Source organism: Balaenoptera acutorostrata, chromosome 5, assembly GCF_949987535.1.
Source record: "Balaenoptera acutorostrata chromosome 5, mBalAcu1.1, whole genome shotgun sequence".
Lineage (NCBI taxonomy): Eukaryota > Metazoa > Chordata > Mammalia > Artiodactyla > Balaenopteridae > Balaenoptera > Balaenoptera acutorostrata.
The window spans coordinates 123,185,308-123,209,129 of NC_080068.1; positions in this window are offsets into that span (position 1 = coordinate 123,185,308).

A 23,822-nucleotide genomic window follows, 5' to 3' on the forward strand; every position below is an offset into this window, starting at 1 on the left:
TTTCGTCATGTAAAATCTCTCAAAGAAAAATATTCCATTCTCTCTTTCTCTGTCTCTCACACAAGCACACAGAAATTAATATTAGCCTCCATTTAGCAGAATTTTCTCTGATCATAACTAGTATCTTTAGAGAGAATATTCTTTTCAATGAGAAATATCATGGTTTATAGGAAAAAAGGCAATGAAATTTGTTACCAATTTAAAATTTATTGACCATAATGTACTACTTTGAAAAATATTAAAAGCATTTTCATGAAAAAAATTATAACTGATGAAAAACTACTGATGAGATAGTATTATAATACTTAAACAAAATACTGATGAGATAGTATTATAATAAGATTTTTTAAGTAACATTAAATATAAGAAAATGTACCTATATAAATATATTTTGTAGTATGCCGTGTACATGGATACACGCTATTTTTTTTTTTTTTTCTCATCTCCTTGCCCCATCCAACCTCTGCCCAAAATGATAGGAGATTGGGGGGCAGGAGTAGAGATGCCAAGGAATTTCTGTTCTTTTCTGGCTATTTTTAATTTATAGAAATAATTTTATTTTAAAAAATTGTTCCTGAATAGAACCATTTTATAAGTTTACCAACACAGTAAAATAAATTTTTGGTAAAAAAAATTGTTTAACTTGTTAATTTAACACCTCCTTTCACTCAGAAATGTATCCTAATGTGGAAGATAAATTATATAGTTATTCTACTCATATGATTCAGCTTAAGGAGTTTCATCCCAGAGGGGTTATGGTAAATTTTAGTTCAATCAGATAAGCTCCCACTACAATCTGAGGCAGGCAGACTGAAATAAGACTTCATGGGTTCCATCCTGTCTGTACTATGTATACAGTCTGGTGACTTATTTAAAATCTGTGCCTCAGTTTCCTCCTGTATATAGTAGGCTAATAATAGTGTCTGCCTTGTGTTGTAAAGATTGCATGAATTAAAATATGTAAAGACTTAGTGCCTGGTACATAGTAAGCATTCAATATAATAAATCAGTGATGTTTAAATTAATTGCATGGACACATGCAAATAAAACCATAAATAGTTAAAAGTATCTAGCAGCTGCATAGCATTTCAACACCACTTATTTCTGATGTTTTAATTGTCATTTAAAACCCCTCAAATAGCTATGAATCCTCGCCAATGAGGAAAAACAAAATAAGAGAATAAAAGAATACATATTTGTTTTTATAGCCAAAGTTCTATAAATAACAGAAAAGGCTTTTTCAAATACACTAATAGTGACCCTATGCCCAAAGCCCAAACTAAACACACAATCCCCACCCACCCATTCTTCACCCCTGAAACTACACATGCTTGTAATTCAAGAAAATCTTCCATCGAGTCACCCACAAAATTAAACTAATAGAAAACATGAGGAGATTTTATTTGAGGTCTGAATATACAAACTTCAGAGCATCATGATATCCATAAGTGATTCTTAGTAAGGAAACATTCATTAATCTTGGCTGCCAGATAAACCACTGCGTGTTGTCCTTTTTCTTTTTTTGGCAGGCTTTTTTTCAAACATGTTTTTTAACGAGCAGTATGAAAGCTAAATATATTTTTAAAGCACTTTGTTTAATGAATATATTGGCAATTCTCAATTTTCAAAACATTGCCAATCAAATAGGAAGTTAGTGTCTGCTACATCAAAGAACTGACATTAGAATATTGAACTTAAAAAGCTGGATAATTTTTAAATGACATTCTCAATAGGCAGCATTAAGAGCAGTGGAATAATATAAGGAGTTGGTGCCTGTGTACTTGAAGTATAAAATGTTATTATTTTATATGTAGTATCATTTTCAGGTGGTTCAGTTGTATCAAATGCAGAGTCTTTTTTGATGTTTTTATTTCTCTAAAAATATGAAATATATAAATGCACTCAGTGAAGAAAGGAGAGCATACGTTTCTACCTAAAACTCCTATGAGTTCATTACTGTGTAATGAAACTATGAGAAATCACTGCTAATTCCTCAAATTTAGGATTTAGTAATTTTACTTTATTTAGGAAGAAAGTAGCTGCTTCTTCCTGAGTAGTAAACAGCTGGAGAACAGGTAACTTCAAAGTTTGGAAGAGCCCTGAGGCAACCAAGAACAAACCAGAAGCTGGCCCATTATGGTAACTGCCAAGTTCTAGATGTAGAAAATTTTCTACTTGTTATTGATGTTTGTCCTCAGGGTTATTTTTTTTCCCTCCACCGATTTTGCTTGTTTTTCATTTATGATTACAAAACAAAACGTGACTACGTGGTAAAGCATTAGACAAGGGCAATTTTAATCATTTTTAGAAGGGTACAATTAAATTTGGGTACCAGACAAGGTATGTATAATAAAAGACAGCACACAAAAATTTTTTTTAGAACGTTAACAAAAAAACAAATGCAAATGGTTATGTAGATATATCATTCAAACATATTTATACTCAGAAAATTGTGTTCTTCAAGAAAGTGAACTAACAGCACCAAATGCTGGTGAGAATGTGGAGCGATAGGGACTCATTCATTGCTGGTGGGAATGCAAAATGGTACAGCCATGTTGGAGGACAGTTTGTCCATTTCTTACAACACTAGAAATACTGTTACCGTATGATCCAGCAACTGAGCTCTAGATATTTACCCAAAGCAATTGGAAAACTTATGTCCATACAAAAATCTGCACACCGATGTTCATAGCAGGTTTATCCATAATTGCCAAAACTTGGAAGGAACCAATATGTCCTTCAGTAGGTGAATGGATAAATAAACTTTGGTACATCCAGACAATGGAATATTATTAAACACTAAAAAGAAATGTGCTTCAAGCCATGAAAAGATATAGAGGAACCTTAAATGCGTATTACCAAGTGAAAGAAGCCAATCTAAAAAGCTTAAATACTATATGATTCCAACTATATGACATTCTGAAAAAGGCAAAACTATGGACACAGTAAAAATATCAGTGGTATTGAGGGGTTGGGGTGGGAGGGGAGAAATGAATAAGCAGAGCACAGAGGATTTTTTTTTTTTAGGGCAGTGAAAATACTCTGGATGATATCATAATGGTGGTTACATGTCATTACACATTTCTCCAAACCAACAGAATGTGCAACACTAACAGTGAACCATGATATAAACTATGGACTTGGGTGGTTATGAGGTGTCAGCATAGGTTTATCAGTTGTAACAGAGGTACCTCTCTGGGGGGCAATGTTGATAATTGGGGAGACTATGCATGTGTGGGGGAAATTTCTGTACTTTCCCTTCAATTTTGCTGTGAACCTAAAGCTGCTTTAGAAACATAAAGTCTTAATTTAAAAAATCGTATCAGTTCAACCTAAGTGAAATGGACAAGAATATCAATATACAATAACTAAAGAATATACTAATGAAGGTAGATTTTATGTCAATATTATGAATTTTATGTCTGGATATCAGATTATCAGGTAGTCTGTCTTCCTATCAAGCACCCATGGATTATTAAAAACAGCAAAACAACAGCAAAAGCCATATATTGTCCACAATGAAAGTATCAATAAGTTCCATAGAATAGAAATGATAAAAATCTTTTTCTAACCACAATGAAATAAAACTAGAAATTAATAACAAAAACTTTTTAAATGACTATGTAAATGGAAATATGAGTTATCACTTTGGTTAGAAAGGAAATTCATAAAAATTCTATTTTTTAAAAAAAGTTGATATTAAATGAAAACACCATACTTAGAGGACAAACCCCCATCTTCATTCTCTGTGAAATCTCCACCTCCTTGTGAGTAGGTGGGACCTATGACTTGCTTTTAACCAATAGAATATGGCAAAGGTGATGAAATGCCACTCTCTTAGTTAGGCTAGACCCTATAACAAAGGTGATGGGTTACTATTCTAATTGTTTTATGTTACATTACTATACAATGCTCTATCTTAGCCTACTGGAAAGAGACTTTCCTCCCTTGTTGGCTTGAAAACAGAGGTTGCTGTGCTTTTGGAGACTGCCACATGGCAAGAAACAAACAAACTACAAGCAGCCCCTTAGAGCAGAGAGTGACTCTCAGCTCACAGCCAGTAAGAGAACAGGACCTCAATCCTATAATCTCAAGGCAATGAATTCTGCTAACTACCTGAGGGAAGAAGGGATGAAATGGAAGGAGGAAGGGAAGGAGGGAGGAAGGAAAAAGAAGAAAGAAGAAAAACTGGTGGGGGACCTCTTTATCTTAGAAGTTAACATATATGCTGAGGCAAAAGGAGAATTAGAAAACTGCCATTTTGCAACAAACTTTGAGGAGATGCTAAAACCAATGATTGAAAAGTTTTGGGGGAACTGGCTATCCCACTCTCAAAGTATCACTCCACAAATTACTTATTACAAATGGAAAAGGGCACGTTTGTAATGGGGAAATCTGGCCATGTCCCCTTAATCAAGTGATCAAAATTACCATCACTAATACTGAAACAAAGTGACATCATGTATCTCCAGATTTATGTTCTGAGCAGGAGAGATTCCTGCCATTTAAGCAGAATCTAATCATAAGGAAACACTCAGGACATTCTACAACACAACAGACCTGGACTATTCAAAACCTCTCAGTGTCATGAAAGACCAGATAAAAATAGAGGAAAAAAAAAAAAACTTATCTGGATTAAAGGAGACAAAAGGGACATACAGACATGGCAGTTAAAAGCAATTGTGTGATCGTAGATTGAATGATGGATTAATTGAAAAATAAAAACTGTTAGAGACATTTTGGGCATCTTCAGGAAATTTAAATTTTAAGCCTATAGGCAATATTATTGCATCAGTATTAATTGCTTTGGTATGATAGTTACAGAAGAATGTCCTTGTTCCTAGGAGATTCATGCTGAAGTAGTTAGAAATAAAGTAGATAAAGGTGCATGTGCACCTTCTTCTCAAGTGTTTTGGCCCAATGAAGTGTTATGTGTGTGTGTGTGTGTGTGTGTGTACATAATATAAAGAGAAAAGTACTTGTAACAACATTTATGTGGAAGGTAAGGTTCATTTGAATACGAACAGAGGAACTATAGTGCCCACTTCAAATTCTTAAACCCCAGTTATTTTGTTTAATCATGGTTATGAAAGTAATTCATTTTGTTTGATATTTTGGAGGAAATATGGAAAATATAGAAAAAATTAAATTGTCTATAATACTACCATCCAGAGATAAACATTAGTAATATTTTGTGTAATCCCTTTCATTTTTTCCTATTTAAATATACATCATATATACTGACTTTTCAGAACAAGGATCATAGTTTATGTTTTCTACTTTAATAGATAAGGAACATTTTTCCACATCATTTAGTAACATCCAGAACATATGGTTTTTTAAATTGAAGCATAGTTGATTTACAATATTAGTTTCAGGTATATAAAACATGTGATTTTAATGGCTGTATAAAGGTATACGTTTGTTATTGGATTACACTGTTACAAAATTTCTCCTCCTTGATGAAATTTGTTCTCTTGATTTCGAGATTCTCAAACTCTTCTGGTTTTCCTCATAACTCACTCTTTAATTCTTCCGAATCTCCTCTGTTAGATACTCCTCATATCGCCAAGTTTTTAACATTGGAGTGGCTTAAGATTCAGCTTCGACTTCTAACTTTGCTTCTCTGTTTACCCTCACTCTCTGAGTGATCTCACTTAGGTTCATGATTTTAAATACCATCTCCATGCTATTGTCTAAATGTATATCTTTAGGCCAGGACTTTCCTCCAAATGGCAGAGTCTTACATCCAACTGTCTATTTCACTTGGATACATCAAATTTATGCCAAATTCAAATTTCCTACCTCCCCCCCACTTTCTTCTCCTATAGTCTTGTGCATCTCATTTAATGGCAATTATATTCTTCTAATGTTCAGGACAAAAGCATTAGAGTCATTTAGACTCCTCTCTGTCTCTATCCTATATCCATATCCAAGCTGCAAATTCTGTTAACTCCTCCTTCTAAATATATCCAGGATCTGTGTCCCTTTCTTACCAACCTCTCTGCTTAATACCTTGGTCTGGAAAACCAACAGTTCTGGCCTGGATCATTAAATTTCCATATGACTAGTATTTCTTATGTCCCTACCTTCTATTCAAAATATAAAAGCCACAGTAAATTTGTGAAATCATATGTGAGATCATGTCACTCCTCTATTCAGATCTCTCCAATAGATTCTGTCTTATTATAAAGCCAAAGTCATTACAATGTCTTCAAAAAGTCCTCCTGATCTAGCTCCCGCTATTTCTCTGACCTCACTTAATTCTTCTTTCCCCTCCCTCACTGGCCATCTCACTGTTCATCATATACACACTCTCAGAACCTTTGGACCTCCACGCCTGGTATGCTTTCTTCCCAGACAGAGGCACTTGGCAAGCTCTTTGCCTCCCTCCTATCTTTAATCAAACATCCCCTTCTTAGTGAGGCCATCCTAATTATCCTATTAAAGTTTTAACCCTTAACACAGCAATCCCTATCCCTCTTTTCTACTTTTTTCCCCTTATTTGCCATTTTCATTTTCTATTTTTTAATGTTTATTTATTTATTTAATTTTATTTTTGGCTGTGTCGGGTCTTAGTTGCGGCATCCGGGATCCTCCACTGTGGCACTCGGCCTCCAAAGTGCGTGGGCTCTGTAGTTTGCGGCTCGAGGGCTTTGTTGCCTTGCGGCATGTGGGATCTTAGTTCCCTGACCAGGGATTGAACCTTCATCCCCCGCATTGGAAGGCAGATTTTTAACCACTGGACCACCACGGAAGTGCCCATCATTTTCTATTTTTAAAATAGATTATAGAAATAGAATTAGTCAAAGGTTATGAATATTTTAAAGTATTTGATCATGCCAAAAAGATTTCTCAAAAAATAGCTCCAATGCCAAGACTTTAAAAGACTTTCAGTTCTAAGATTATCCTAATTATCAATATTAAATAACACTTTGAAAAAGTCTTTGTCAATCAGGCAAAAATAAATAATGTTATTTCACTTTTCATGTTTTGATTACTAGTCAGTGTCACTTAATATTTTGATCATAGAGTGAAGCTTCCTTCAAGAACCAGGAAATTAGAAAGATAAACATTTCTGTCCATTTAGGGGGAACAGAAAAGAAGTCTGACCTCTGCCTCACATCCTCCACAAAAATCAGTTCCAGGTAGTTTGAAGGTCTAAATGAAATGGTAAAACAATAAAGCTTCTTGAAGATACTATTAGAGAAGATCTTCTTGAACTTGGTGTAGGGAAATCTTTTCCAAGTGAGACATATAGAGAATTAATGTTCTGCATAATAAAGCATTGCAGATGCTGCATCAAATCATAATACTTTCCTGTTCAAGGACTTTCATGTACCTGTTGTACTCAGTAGAGTCTAGACCCTCACTCCTGGCATCCAAGACTCTGGGATCTGTCTGCAAATTATGTTTCTAAATACATTTCATACCACTTACTTTTATACATCTGAACCTACCAAAAAGCACATCTGTTTACTTTTTTCTATTTGACCCACATTTTCCTGGATTTTGTTCAATTTGTTTCATTTACTGTAAATGCTTTTCTTTTCCATATAGTATAATATGATGTATTTCAAGTTGCAACATCACCTCTTTCATTAGGTCTCTTCAAATTCCCAGATGAAAGTGGTCCTTCTCTTCTATGAACACTGAGAGCATTACATCAGAGCTTTTCTTATATTTACTTTCTTCTGCCTTATATGTGTGCCTTATGTCATCCCCAACTAGAGGGAAAAAACTTGTAGTGTAGCTACAGCCTCTTTTCCATTTTTGATGTCTTCCCAAGTGCCTACCATGGTAATATGGTGTCTTACACATAGTAAGTCCTCAATAAATAGTATTAATTAATTATGTGTGTGTATGTGCATGTGTGTGTATATTTATTCATACATATATATATATGGGGAGAGAGAAAGAGAAAAAATTTAAGCCTAGAGATCTTTTAAGCCTAGAGGACTATGACATGCCTATGACACATATTAAACTTTTAAACGCCTGTGTCAGATAACAGCATAATGTATGGCCTTAAATTATTTTCTAATTAACGGAAATAGCAAACTTTTAGAATTTTTCTCTAAAAATAGAGTATCATTTTAATATTAACGTTCATGTTTCATTCTTGAAAAATGATTACATCAAAACTAACTGCAGATAGTTAAGGTTGTTATAAAAATTCTAGATTTAACCCCAAGCAGGTGCTATATATATATATTCTCTGTTGGAACTTGCTGAAGGATTAAGAAAATTGTTTTCTGTTGCCTTTGTCCACATTGTGGTCTTGTAGTTAACTGTGAATATAGCTTTGTCAGTGGCAATTCCCAGTCCAATGTTTATCTGTGTTTTATATTTTTACATATGGAACCTGTCCTAAGATATGTGTGTTTCATTCCAAATATACTATTTTAATCTACAAAACAAAAATTTTAAAAATTTAGCAATGACTGTGCTAAACACTTGTATAACTTTTACAACTTTGGAAAAAAAAAACACAAATAGCTTCCCATTTATAATCTGGGATTCAGTTTTCTTTGCTCCATTTGCAATGAAGTCATTGCCAAATTTTTAAAAATTAATTTTATTCATTTTAAAGCACCAAAAACCCATAAAATAAAATGTCTGTGCTCATCTCCTTTAAAAAATAAAAACACAGTTCAACTTAATCCCTTTAAGCTCTGCACTTCCCTCACTTTATCCTCTCCTGATATTCTTTTACACACATTCAGTACATGAAAGATTTTACAGAAGGGAGAAAAGAAAATATTTTAAAATACTTGAATAAATGAATTTCTGGAGTTTTAAGGGTAACTACTTCTCAGCCATTACTCTGAATATTTTTTCATTGAAATCTACTGTAGCATGTTTAATGAGTTAAAAGAAACATAATGATTATCTTTAGCTTATTTAACCCTATAAGGTGATTGGTTATTTATTTGACATTATACTTTCCAGATTAGAAGAAAATTGCACAAATATTAAGCTATAGAATATACAAAAACTTTATATAGCTAAACTTCAAATCCAAAATATGTATTAACAAATATAAAAATGTATAAAAAATTCATTATGTGGGTGAGATCATGTAGTTAAATTCTCTTTTCAAAGCTACATAATGTGACTTGGAATCCCTTACTGAATAAAGAGAATCTTCTAGTTAATAAAATGCATCTTCACAGTGTAAGTAATAAAATTAAAAAGAAAAACAGCATACCTTGGTCTTTTTAAAATATTTGAATCTGAAAAGTCTTAAAGTAAAGCACATCAAATGTGCTAGAAATGATTAAGTAAGAGCAAGATGTTTGTGACCAAAATGAATTGATTCCAACGATTACTCTGAAGGGCATAAGAAAAGACAATGTATGTGTTGAAATGTGTAGGTTTCCATTTTAATCACTCAGTACCACCTGATTGAAGTGAATAAGCACAGGAAAAAATAATTTACTGTCAATTCAAAGAAATATGACTTTAGTGCAACAGAAGAAATATGGCTGACATATTAAGAGTAGTTATTATGAAAAACAATATTGGTCAAATTGCAGTTTGCACATAATTCAGCCAACTTCCTTCTTTCATCATAAGATTTACATTCTTTAAAATTGCAGCTTTACAGAATGATGAAGTCTTTCCATTATTCATCTTTGCCACTGTCTCAGAATTAAAAGGCTGTTGGTGGCAAAAAGCCAGTTAATCATATTTATGGTGACAACCATGACTGTTATAAAACAGATAGTCTTAGAAAGCATGCCCTTTTCTTTACATCAAAACCTGTTGAACATGCTCTTCCGTCCCTTGAGGATTTGAAGATAGATTATTTTTCTTTCAGGAGAGGAATAAAGAGTTAGTACAAATCTAACAGTAGCCATTGTTGATGGTAGAAATGGACCAAAGTTGGAATTTTGTGTTCTGTTTGTTTTGCCAGTTATTCTTTTTGTTACCTATTTCATCATTTGAAAAATGTGGATATAATCCATCCTCTAGTAATTCATCATTCAATCATATTCTAAAGTTCTGGATTGTTCCTTATGTGCTTAGTAGAACAAGAAATTTGAATGAAGACAAAATCTGGACAAATGCTGAGTTTATTCATTAACTAATGTTCGAAACTAATTATAGTCAAGAGATAAGAACTTAAATGATATCATCCAAATCATATTCATTAAAACCTTCAGAAATCCACATGGCATGGTGCAATTGTCAGTGTTTTTAAGGAACATTTAGTTGTTCAAGCTTTAAAGAGACTTGTCTTTTTATTTTAAACAGTCAGATTTAGAAATAGGTGAGAGAGATTAAGAGGTACCAACTTTCAGTTGCAAAATAAATGAGTCATGGGTATGAAATGTACACTGTGGGAAATATAGCCAATAATTATGTCATATCTTTGTATGGTGACAGATGGTAACTAGACTTAGTATGGTGATCATTTTGAAATGTATAGAAATATGGAATACTGTGTTGTATATCAGGAACTAACACAGTGTTGTAGGTCAATTATACTTCAAAAACAAGCAAACGAACAAACTCATAGAATAAGAGATCAGATTTGTTGGTACCAGAAGCAAAGGGTTGGTGGGGGGGATTGGATGAAGGTAGTCAAAAGGTACAAACTTCCAATAATAAGATAAATAAGTACTAGAGAATGTACAATACGATAAATATAGTTAACACTGCTAAACGTTATACGTGAAAGTTGTCAAGAGAGGAAATCCTACCAGTTCTCATCACAAGGAAATTGTTTTCTATTTCGTTAATTTTTTTATCTATATGAGATGATGGATATTCACTAAACTTATTGTGACAATCGTTTCGTGATGTATGTAGTTAAATCTTTGTACTGTATACCTTAAAACATACACAGCACTGTATCTCAGTAAAACTGGAAGAAAAAAAGAAATAGGTTTTATCAGCTGTACAATTCTTATTTTTCAGTCAAATATAATTTCTACTTAGTGAACTTAGAGTAAATCTTTTAGAACTCAGTCATTGCCTTTTAATTTAGAAATTAAGAACCTTTAGAGTTTATTCAGTGCAGGGACTCTTTGCTTCTTTCACGCCCATATCGTTTGGTAGTGTGAAGAAGCCTATGGCTCAATCCCCACAAAAGAAAATTCAGAGGCTTATAAGGAAAACTGATTATACTAAAATAGTTATTAAAATATTTTTAAAAACAATGTTGCAATATAGTAATATACTGGCTTATTTATTAATACATTAAATAACAAGATCTAGCAACAGATCTAATGGTTGTGGTGAATTCAAAGTGACCATGAAGAAAATTATATTTCAATTCATCTGTAACAACTATATTATGATATGAAAATATCTGTGATTCCTATAAGTAACAAAGTTATAGATAGTGCTACAACTAATTTATATTTTTTGCCTACATCCATAATTGAGGAAAACATTAAATTTCATTTAGGTAGTAGTCCACAGACTACTACCAAGCCCACAGACTCTCTAAAATCTATTCATGGACCCCTTGGGGGTCCTTGGGCCTCAGGTGAAGGATTGTTGTCCTGTATAATCTTCCCAATATCCTTATGAGGAAACTGAAGCCCTTCAGGGATTTGCCACAATGTGTACAGCCAGGTAGTGAGAGAAGAGCTAGAACCCTCCATCTCCAGATGGCTTTTCCTGTTCTCCTTCCAGAACATCAGAAGGTGTTCACATAAACCTCTGCATGAAGTATTATAGGGTTTTATTTAATTCTGTTTTAAACCATATGTAATATGTAAAAAGTAGTAATGTTAAAAAATAGTAATTTATATGTAAAAACTAGTATGTAAAATATGTAAAAAAATAGTAATTTATATGTAAAAACTAGTATGTAAAATATGTAAAAAAGTAATTTATATGTAAAAACTAGTATGTAAAATATGTAAAAAAATAGTAATTTATATGTAAAAACTAGTATGTAAAATATGTAAAAAAATAGTAATTTATATGTAAAAACTAGTATGTAAAATATGTAAAAAAATAGTAATATGTAAAAAATATGTAAAATATATAAAAAATAGTAATTTATGAAAGCAAACCATTTTGCAAATAGTTTCAGGGGACTTTGGGAAAAGAAAGTTTAGCACAGTCACTTTCTTCCTTAGCACTCATGGTGGGAAATCTAATGAGCTGCTTAGGTTCACAGTGAAGATTAGCAACACAAATCCTTTCTAGCACTAAGCATTCCTGTTTCTGTTTCTTGTGGTTGGTGATTCTTTCTGCATAGGTCACTGCATCCATTTTTGCAATAATGAGGAATGTAAAACGACCAGGACATCCATCCCTTTGTTCTTGTTGACATCAAGAACTGTTATTCAATATACCTTGGCTAAATGAAATTCCCAACCACAAGTGGATGAACATACATTCCTTGCAGAAGCCACAGGGACTAAGAAAGTGAAATCTAGAGAGTAGACGGACTTTATCAGATGCCATATTTGCCAGTGCATTCAGAATCTAGGTTAATCAGTGAAGAAAAACAGACATTGTTAGTTTTAAAATTTCTGGATTAGATTTGCAATTTACAGCCATTGCTAAAAGAAAAAAGTCTTCAGAAATTAAAAGAAAATTGAGAGGATAATTTTTAAAAGTTAGGGAATGCAATAAAGGGAACTAGTAAGACTAAGAGATGCTGCCATGACATGATCTGTCAAAAAAGATTGGATTAAATTTTCAGAAAGCTGCACAAATAAAGATAGAAAGCAAGTAGAACATGTTATATTTCTGACTGGTTTGCCCAAATTATGCTTCTATAGAGAAAAGGACTATATAATTTCTATATATTTGTATTATCCATCATATCTGTTTGCAGCAAATGCTTGGTGAAATGGAAAACCTCAGAATTCTGAGCTAAAAGAGACCTCAGAAATCATCTAATCCAACCTACTCCTTTATGGAAGGTGAAAAAAATCTCTAATTTAGTGTTTGAAGTACCCTTTGCTCAGAGTATTATAAAAAATATTTTATTAATGTTAAATTATTAGACCAACTGAGGAAGATTTCTCACCATATACTAGAAAATGCATCTAATTAATTTTAGAGATGTCATTTAATATTACATTCTGGTGCTATCCACTTGGTATATATTAACTTTCAGAACAACTCTTTGAATTAGGTAATATTAATGTCATTTTCAGACAAGAAAACGAATGTGTGGGAAGGCTAGTCAACTAACCAAAGGTTAAAAAAACAAGGTGGCAATTGACAGAGCCAGGATTCAAACCAACTCTATGCACCTCGAAAGCCCATTGTCTTGAAGGAAAGAGAGGAGGTGGGGAGAAAACCATAAAGACAAGATGTAAAAACAATAAACACAGTAAAAACAGAAAACAGGATGAAGGAATGAATATGAACAAAAGTTCACTGCTGTCATTAGGCAACTCTAACAAGTTGCATTAGATTCCAATATGCTACATGAAAAGGATTTAATGTAGGTGTGTAGATATTTGACTAACTCAACTCTGCAGTCCACAGGAGGAGCAAACTAGTGCCTTTTGAGTTGTGGGAGGAAATGGGGAGAGAAGAGTGAAGGTCTCGAGGCAGATCTTACCAAATTTTCTTTAGTGATTCAGAGGTCAATCTTACCTTTGTTGTTTTTGTTCCATATATGGGTTCCTTTACCTATATAATGAAATATTTAATGTTAGGCTACACTTTATTTAAAGAACTATTATTTGGTAAGATGCTGAACTAGAAGAACTTTTGCAGGAAGTTACACAATTGAAATTCTTATGACCTATTTTATCAGACGTGTAAAAATAAGTTTAAAGTTATTTTTAATATACCCATAGGTTTTTGTGTTACATGAAATTCTATGGTTATTGATAGGGTTAAAGTTACCTTTGACTGTGTAGCTAATTAAAAAATAATTCACCAGGTGAAATCTTCACTTCCAAACTATGCATAGTTTACCTAACATCTTTTGAAACTACTCAAAATCAACTCTGCCTGAGTCACTCTTAGTTGATAAACACTTTTGGAGTTGGAAACATTTATGACTAATAGTATTTTTTATATTAAGACCAATTCACTTTTTCTCTTGAGAAGCTGGATTAGAGGAGAAAAGGGAATAATGTCTGTTCTCTACTTGGCAAGACATATTTTCAGTTCCTCTAAGTATCCTGTATTAGAACTTCATTAATCAACATGAACCACATGAGAAATTCTTGCTCAAGTATGGCAAGTGCCAAGATTTTAAAATACATTCTGAAAGTCATAGCCAAAAATGTAATTATGGTCAAGATTTAGATATCAACACACTAGATGATAGGTCAGTTGCCAAATCATAAAGTACAGCCTACATAAAAGAGAGTATTTTGGCCATTTCTGTGATGATTCAAATATGATTGACAGAGACACTTAGTCTAAATGAATGGCTGATTAACTGTTATACCCCCTTAATAAAATTATGAGACCTTTGAAGTTTAGCATCACTATAATGCTTTGTCAGGCTCAGTGAGACAAAAGTTCTATGTTTGGATTTCTCCCTTAGTCACTGTTGGTTACCTATACTACAGAGGTTCCAAACTATCTTCTTTGCTTATGGAACATAGATTTTGGTCATGAATTTAGGGGTCATATATTTCAGGAGAAATTGGATACCTACTCCAGGCTGGAAATCATGATTAGTTTTAGTGAATCATAGTACTAATCCCTTTCCTCTTGCCAATGATTGGTTTAGTTATCAGCATGTGACTCAATTCTTGCCAACAAACTTTGAAGGGGATTCTACTGAATCTCTTTTGGGAAAGGAAACAGTCTAAATATTATAGAAGAAAACTACTTCTTCCTGACTCTGGAATCCACGCTGTGAGGTGCTTGACATTGGTCTACATATCTTGGCACCATGAAGGACAAGCTTGAGGTCAAAATTCAAGACACTGAGGATATTAGAGCTAAAATATGACCCTTGGTCATTTTATGTGCTAAATTTAGTACTTTGAAATAGGCCTGTACCCTAATTCTGATTTGATTTGTGAGTTAAGTGTATATTATTAATGTCAACCTTCAGAGTTAATATAGTTAATACTATTGCAAGTGGAAACATTCTAACTGAAACATTCATCTCTCACTACTCTTGGGCTCCCAAGAGTACAGCATAAGAAGTTCTCTAGTCGTTGTCACATTTTTTATTCCTGACTTGGGTTTCTGTCTCAGAATTCATGCTGCCTTTCCTACCTGTGCTGGACCTCCTAGACTAAAACATACAAGTCCATTTCATTGCTCTTCATGGATCATTTCTTATTCCACCCTGGTTCTTCAAGCATTGATATTCTGATTAATTCATTCATGGAATTATTTATTGAGTACCCACTCAGTGACAAGCCTTGAAGTAGGTAAGGTGATGGAGATAAAAAGTGAATATGACGCAACCTCCATCCTGAAGGACTCATACTCTAGTGCAGAGACAAATGGATAGTCCATATGAACAATATGTCATAGAGAGATACACCAGGTTGTTTATAAGTGCTGTGTATACAGAGGATAGGAACTTCAGAGTTGATGGGTGTGGAGAATTCAGGAAAGGCCTTCTAGCTAATACCAACCAGGTCAAAAGCCCATAAAAGTACTGGGTTGGCCAAAAAGTTCATTAGGGTTCTCCCAATGTGATGGAAAAACCCGAATGAACTTTTTGGCCAACCCAATACATCAGTAATGCAAGCCAAGCACTGAGCCCCTCTTTGTTCTTTGCCTCATCTCTAAATTGCTCTAGAATCAAATGTGCTTACAAACTGAAAGTACCCATTAACAACAACACAAATCATTCTTGCTCAAACAAGAAAATCAGAGACATTTAGAAGAAGAAAACTGGAAGAGGATTAAAATCGTTTTACCTAAAAAGGCTCTCCAGAATTCTTCCACTATGAACACCTTGCTTCGTATATTTGTGCTTATTCCTTACTCTTTTCTCCTTAGGTTTTTTCAATGTGTGGTCTTTATACACACTAGGAGCTTCACTGAAGGGTGTGGAGTGGAATGTCAGATCAGCATCGTGGCTTGCTTTGCCAAGACTTGTCATGGAGTTCCTTCTGCCTTTAGAACTGTTATCTTTGAGATCAGTTACGCTATCCCTTTTATTTTGCAGATCATGGAAATAAAGCCAAAAAACATTAAGTAACTTTCCCATACTCACATAATTGGTAGGAGGCAACTGACGTCAAGCCCACTGGTTTTTCCATTATGTCATTCTGTTACTTAACAATTGTTTTCTGAGAATAGGACATCTGTGACTCCACTTGAAATATTGAGCAATAATCATTGAATAATTGTTTATTATTTAACCAATTTTAAGGCAACAGTTATATAAAACCCACTCATGTAGACTGTAACATCTCAGTAATTGAACAGCACTTCTCTTGAACAGGCTGAAAAAAATCATCCAATTAGTGTTCTGCGTTCAAAGAAAAGCTATTCCTTTCTGTCACTTCCCACAGTATCTTCTCCATGTTTCCCTTTTTTTTCATTCCACTACATCAATTTTGACAGAGAGATAAAAACTATAGAAACTGACTCTGTAAACTGGTGCTAAAGTTCACCAATCATGCGCTATTGGAAAAGTAATTTAAGCCTTAGTTTCCTCATCCGTGAAATGAAAATTATGATTTTCCCTTAAAAGTAATCCTTTGAAAGGCTTTTATGAGGATTAAATGAGATAACACATGTAGTGCTTAATACAGCATGCTCTCAAAGAATAAACTAAAAGAAGGTAGATGTTGTCTTAATAATGATTACTTCCAATTTAAATCAACAGAGATGGGAGGTGGGAGCCATAAAAATTGTTTTTCAAGTTACTTTTGCCAGAGTTCTCCTAGTGATGCTCTCTGAAACTCTTCATTAAAAGTATTCAGTTTTGTCTGTATTTGTTGATCATGATTTAGCAAAATAAATAGTAAATATCAAACATCTCTTACTATTTTCTGATTTCTTGTGGTACTTACTACTCTCTGCCTTGGGTTTTTGGGTTGTTGTTTTTTTTTTCACATTATAGACCATGAGTACCTTCTGAGCATAGACTTTGAGTTATTTATCATACTTCCCACACCTATAATAGGTCCTCAGTATATTCCTAACGATAATGAATCTAATTGTTTACATGAGCTCACTGACTCTTTCTACCCTAGAACATGCTCAGTTTTTAGAACTTCCTAAAAAGGAAAATACATACTTAAATGTAACAGGAAATATTAACTCAATAAAGATTTGATTAACTTCCAAATTATATGTGAAGGCAAGCTGTATACTCTTCAAAATTTCCATATTTCAAGGAGTTTGCTCCTGATATGCCTTCACTTCAGACTATAAAGTTTGAATGGTGAGAAGGACTATAAGGGATTATATTAGTGAATTGTTTCTTTACGAAGAACAGAAAGCCATCAAATCCGAGAAAAATAGTTTAAAGATACAGGAGAACCCAGATTCTGGGGCTTGGAAAGTCATTAGATCCTAATCTCTTCATCTCTTTGTCTCTGAAGCTGAAGATTTTTCATCTCTACCTCTTTCTGTATTTTTACTCTATTTTCATTCTTGCTTCCTGTTTGTTTTTTTAAAAGATTCTTACTGTTCATCCTCCACAATTTTGGTTTCCAAGTTGATTTGGCTTAGTAAATCACCTAATCTTTATCTCTTAGTTCAAATATTTGAGAGAGAAAATCTTAATGTCTCAAATTAGCCTACAAATAGTTCCTCTTCGTTATTCATTCCTTAATCAATTTAGCTGGAAAGAAAGAGTATCACATGGTACCAACTAGACAACCAGGGCTCTAGACTAAAGGGTGGATACTTAGAGAGGAAAAGTGTGGGCAAAGAGATAGTATTTTTTTTAAAAACTTTATTGAAATATAGTTGATTTACAACGTTATGTTAGTTTCAGGTACACAGCAAAGTGATTCAGTTACACATATATACATAAATATATATATTCTTTTTTTACATTCTCTTCCATTATAGGTTATTACAAGACAGTGAGTAGAGTTCCGTGTACTATAGAGTAGGTCCTTGTTGGTTACCTATTTTATATATACTAGTGTGTATATATTTTAATCCCAAACTCCTAATTTACCCCTCCCCCACTCCCCTTCGGTAACCATAAGTTTGTTTTCTATGTCTGTGAGTCAATTTCTATTTTGTAAATAAGTTCATTTGTATCATTTTTAAGATTCCGTATATAAGCAGTATCATATGATATTTGTCCTTCTCTGTCCAGCTCACTTCACTTAGTATGATAATCTCTAGGTCTATCCATGTTGCAGCAAATGGCATTATTTCATTCTTTTTTATGGCTGTGTAATATTCCATTGTATATATGTACCACATCTTCTTCATCCACTCATCTGTCAAAGGACACTTAGGTTGCTTCCATGTCTTGGCTATTGTAAATACTGCTGCTGTGAACATTGGGGTGCATGTATCTTTCTGAATTATATTTTTCTCTTGATATATGCCCAGGAGTAGGATTGCAGGATCATATGGTAGCTCTATTTTTTGTTTTTTAAGGAACCTCCATACTGTTCTTCATAGTGGCTGTACCAATTTACATTGCTACCAAAAGTGTAGCAGGGTCTTTGTCTCCACACCCTCTCCAGCATTTACTGTTTGTACATTTTTTGCTGATAGCCATTCTGACCAGAGCGAGATGATACCTCGTAGTTTTGATTTGCATTTCAAAGAGGTAGTATGTAAGAGTGATATAAGCACTGGAATTCCCTATGATTGTGGGTTTGAAAACTAAAAAAGCATCGAGATCCACAATAGAGTCATGTGTGAGATACATTTGATTATATTTTATATGGTCAGAGAGCTTAGTTCTGCCATGGTTGGAGTTCACAACAAAGGACAACATTCTTCATCTTTCATAGGACCCCACCGATAGTAGAGGATCTGCAAATGCAATGACACTAATGTTGTTCTAGTCTGGTTGTTTCACTTAGGGATATTATACTTGTCCAGTTGCTCAGTATGAGTGTGAATGGAGTTTCTTTCTTCCAGATAGGCTTGAGTAGAACATTAGACATGTTTGTGGATCCTGATTCGAATCAAGAGAATTAGATGAGAGGGTATGTATAAGGAAGTGAAGAAATCTATAACTGCTCTAGCAAGATGAAATGATAATATGATAAAATTATTGATAATCTACCCCAGTTTTTAAGTACTGACAGCACTTCTCATTCTAGAAGTGTTCCTTGCTTTCTGAGTTGTGTCATATAAGCATTGTACATGACACTGTTCAGGATTACCATCAGTCCAGTCCAGGGTCTATTTCTGCCAGTCTAGCAAAAGGGAGATGAAATGTATGTATCTATTTTGAAACATCTGTGTCACTTCTACAAATATTTGCTGATGTTCAAAGGCATCACTTTCTATAAAACTTACCATAGAAATATTTCTGAAAATAGAATTATCACATTGAGATTAGACTCTTTTCACTGAACTATAGGTACAAACTTCCATGACCAACAAATGATATCAAGTTTCCAATACCAGGCCATCAAAAAAAAAAAAAAAAACTCAGATAAAAGAGTGGTATAAAATTTACTTTTTATTTTAAACAATGAGAAAATAGAAATACAAACTAACAAATAATAGAAAATTCTTTAAGAAAATCAATTACTTTAACATATGTTATTTGAAGGAAAAAAGCAATATGTTTATCAATAGGCACTATCAGGAACTCCCACTCAAGGTTCATGTGTAAGATTGAAAGTTGATCAGTTTAGATTAATTGCTAATCATATCAGTGAATTTGGGAATGTTTTGATAAATGTTCCTCAGATCTTTTAGACTTTAGACATTTCAGTGTCAATGCAGTGATAATAATGGAAACTTTTCCTTTTTTTTTTTTTTCTTTACATTGTAAGTTTGACAAAATATACAGGAATAGGTTAAGGACTATATTTTGTGAAGTTAAGTCTTCATAAATGTCATTTTAAAAAGCATGGTCAAACCACAGACATTCATGCATTCATTTAAAGTGCGAGGTTTCATCAGCCGCAGCACTATATGTCCAGTTGGCAGTTAAGTAACATGGGTTGGCCAAGGAAACATTTTTTTTCCCTCCTTAATCATTATTCATTTTATAAAAACTTTTAAAAATTTAGTTTTAATGCCATAAAACCATTGCAGGTTAGAGGTTCCAGAAATTCTGTATTTTCAGTGACTGGGTAGACGTTTATATAACAATGAAATTTTCCAGTACAATTCCATCCCTTAATGCTTTCTGGTTATTTTACAAAGTGAAGCCATTAATTGGGAGTCTTCCATGAGAATCATTGCATAAGATGAAGAAACATAAACTTAAAACATTCCTTACCTCAAATTCTGACTAAGAGAAACTCAATAAATGTAGGCTATTAAAGGCAAGGGGGAGTGTTTCATAAGGATGAAGCCATTACTCACTCCAGCTTGGGAACATTGGTGTGTTTGATCTGAAAGGTCCTCTTCTCCACTGTGACCTAACCTTACTGTTGGACTTTGTTAGGCCCCTGGCATTTCGCACATTGCTTTATGTTCCTTATGAAAGGAGAAGATTCTTGAGAAATCCGTGATAGTTGAAGGATGCATGCTTGTTAAGTAGAAGACAAAGAAGAAAGGTAAATTATCAAGGAAAATACCAGTGAAAGACAAGTAACAGTATAAAACTTAGAACAGAGAAACTGGGAAAAATTAACTAGAAGGCCTTAGTGATAAATACCCCAATATAAGAATAGAAGCAGAAAAAGAACTTTACATACACAGCTCAAATCCAGTAACTCAGGTGGGAAACAAGGAGTAACAGGAAAAATGGGTTCACATAAATCTTAAGAGGTTAATATAGGTCTAAGGGAGACCATGCAGAGCAGGCAGGTATAAAAACATGATTGGTTGTTCTCATCAGAGGAGCATTCTCAGCTGCCGTCACAATATGATGCTGTATTTGTTAATGAGAATAGCTTCCCAAATGTGTGTACTTGTCCCAGATTTTCAATATGTGTATTGGCATGGTTTAAGAGATTATGTAAATTTATGAGTAAGCAATGAAAAAAATGCATCACTATTTCCATGCTCCCCATTCTAAGAGATCCTTGTGCAACATCAACTATGCCTTCAGTCAAACTAGTATATGCTGAGTGTTAACTATTTGTTAGGCACATTTTTAGGCCCTAACTTAAAAGAAAAGAAAACCAAACAGGGGGCTTCCCTGGTGGCGCAGTGGTTGAGAATCTGCCTGCTAATGCAGGGGACACGGGTTCGAGCCCTGGCCTGGGAAGATCCCACATGCCACGGAGCAGCTAGGCCCGTGAGCCACAACTACTGAGCCTGCGCGTTTGGAGCCTGTGCTCCGCAACAAGAGAGGTCGCGATAGTGAGAGGCCCGCGCACCGCGATGAAGAGTGGCCCCCGCTTGTCGCAACTAGAGAAAGCCCTCGCACAGAAACGAAGACCCAGCGCAGCCAATAAATAAATAAATTAATTAATTAAAAAAAAAAAAACTTAAAAAAAAAAAAAAAAAGGAAAACCAAACAGGAATCTTGCCTTCCTGGGCTTCACAGGCTTAATGCGAGGAGCCAAGAAATAAAATGATCACTGAAGCATATCATTTATAATCATGGTATGTTCAATAAAGGAAGGGTACAAGGAACAAAGAAAGGGTAGAGGAGGGGGTTCTGATGAAGTTTCCAGGGTCAGGGCTTTACTGAGAATGTGTGAGTTTGAATTTGGCAGCGTCTGATTGTGGCTATTTTATCCTGAGATTAGTCTACAGTGAGGGTTTTCCCCCATCCCCTAATTTAATATACTGCCAATAGAGGAAAAGAATGGACTAAATGAGTGACAACCCATCTCCGAAATTAATAGAAAGAGATGAATCAGTGAGGTTTGAGGAGGAAAAAAGGTGCTGAAAGGGACCAAACAAAAATAAAAACAAAAACTATGGGAAGCATTAGAGGGGAGACAAGACCCAAAGCAGGAGACTTTCCCTCAGATCATAGAAGGGGTTTTTCCAATACTCTAAACCAGTGACTCTCAAGGTATGGCCCCAAACCAGCAGCACCTGCATCACCTGGGAACTTGCTAGAAATATTAATTCCCAGATCCCACTCCAGTCCTACTAAATCAGAAACCCTGGGGGTGGATCCCAGCAATCTGATGTGCTTCTTTTGCACTATTAGTTCTGAATTTCAAAGTATATCTCCTTATGTAGCACACATTTTATGTTAGATTTACAAGTATCACATGAGAGGCAAAATGATAATACATAATTGAAGAATGACTGCTCATCTGAAATTATTTTTATTTGTACTTTCGTTTAGCACAGAAAGGATTCTACTTAAAAGAAAGTACGGTATCTATGAGGACAGTTCAATAATTGAATGAAGTGATTAGAAGGTTCTAATTTCTACTTATATTATTAATATATCAGAATTTACTTACATAAAGTCTGTCTGCCTATATTGTTCCAACATGTAATGAATTATTAGCACACATGTTCAGGTTTCTCTAGTTAAATCACATTTCTTAAGAATGAAGTGACTTGGGGACCTTTCCTAAATAGTTTAGTGGCTCTAACCCATGATAGTAGAAGGATCAGAATTTAAATCTAACAGGATATTATTGATATTATGTTAGAGTGAAGAAAAAAATAGAACAGTACATACAAAGAGCCTGGAGGCAATCTATTTTTCTACTTGGGTCAAATATAGCTTTGATGAAATTTGTATATAATAATCATCAGGAAGCAAAACTTGCTACCTACTAATAAGACAAATTTCATGCAAACCTCATTGAACTACAGTGGCAGTCCAAATCCTTCAAGTGTGCTTACAGATATCCAGAGTCAAACAGCCTAGGTTTTCATGTCACAATTTCCTAGCTGGACTATCTTAGGGAACGACTCAAACTTTCAGTCGTTTTTCTTCATATCTTCAAAATGGGTATAATATTAGTACCTCCCGTGTAAAACTGTTGTGAATGTCAAGTGACATAATGCATGTTAAGTACTTAAACTAGTGCCCAACACTGTGTTCAACAAAAGGGTTTTTATTATCTATTAATAATAAATTTAATATTTATATTAAAAATGAAACCCATGGAATTACGTAGTGCTAAAATTAGTCCTTGGTAATCTATAAGAGACTTATCTAGCAATATTACCTAAATACCTTTGACATGTGATTCACAGCTCATTTTAAAACTTAGAACATTGATTTGGTACAAGGACTACCATGAATTCACATGGTCATATTATATGAGATGGATTTAAGCAAGCCATTTGGGATAATCCAAGCAAATTACCAACAGCTGATAGAGGAATTCTGCATATGTAGCTGTGTTTGCTCTGGTCTTCCTGCCTTTTGGTAGCAGCAAAATATATTAACTTTATCCTTCTGGTATCCACCTGGCCCTCCACTCCTAGACCTTGAGTTCCAATGATGTCACCCTTTGATCTTTCCTTTTTAATGTCCATCTGCTGTATGACTTTTCCTTCCTGGCTGAAACACAGACCTGTGAGAAAGAGCAACCCCTCATTTAACATGAAAAACTGATTATTTCTATTAAATAATGTTTAAAAATAGATATGGTCTAATACTTTGAATAGATTTGGAGTAGATTCACTAGGACTTCAAAAATCTATCTGTTCTCTTGCCTGTGGTTGACCCAACGGAAGAATGAAGCATGGTACCCCTCCATTAGTCACTGCATACATCTTAAAAATAAAAATAAATTTTAAATGCCACAATTAATCCCCAGTTCTCAATTTTTTAATGAGGAAAAGAGAAATGACTTCTGGATTTGAAATAAATGCTGTTATGTAAAAATAGAGTTAGAAGGAAAACTGAAAACATGTGAATGACA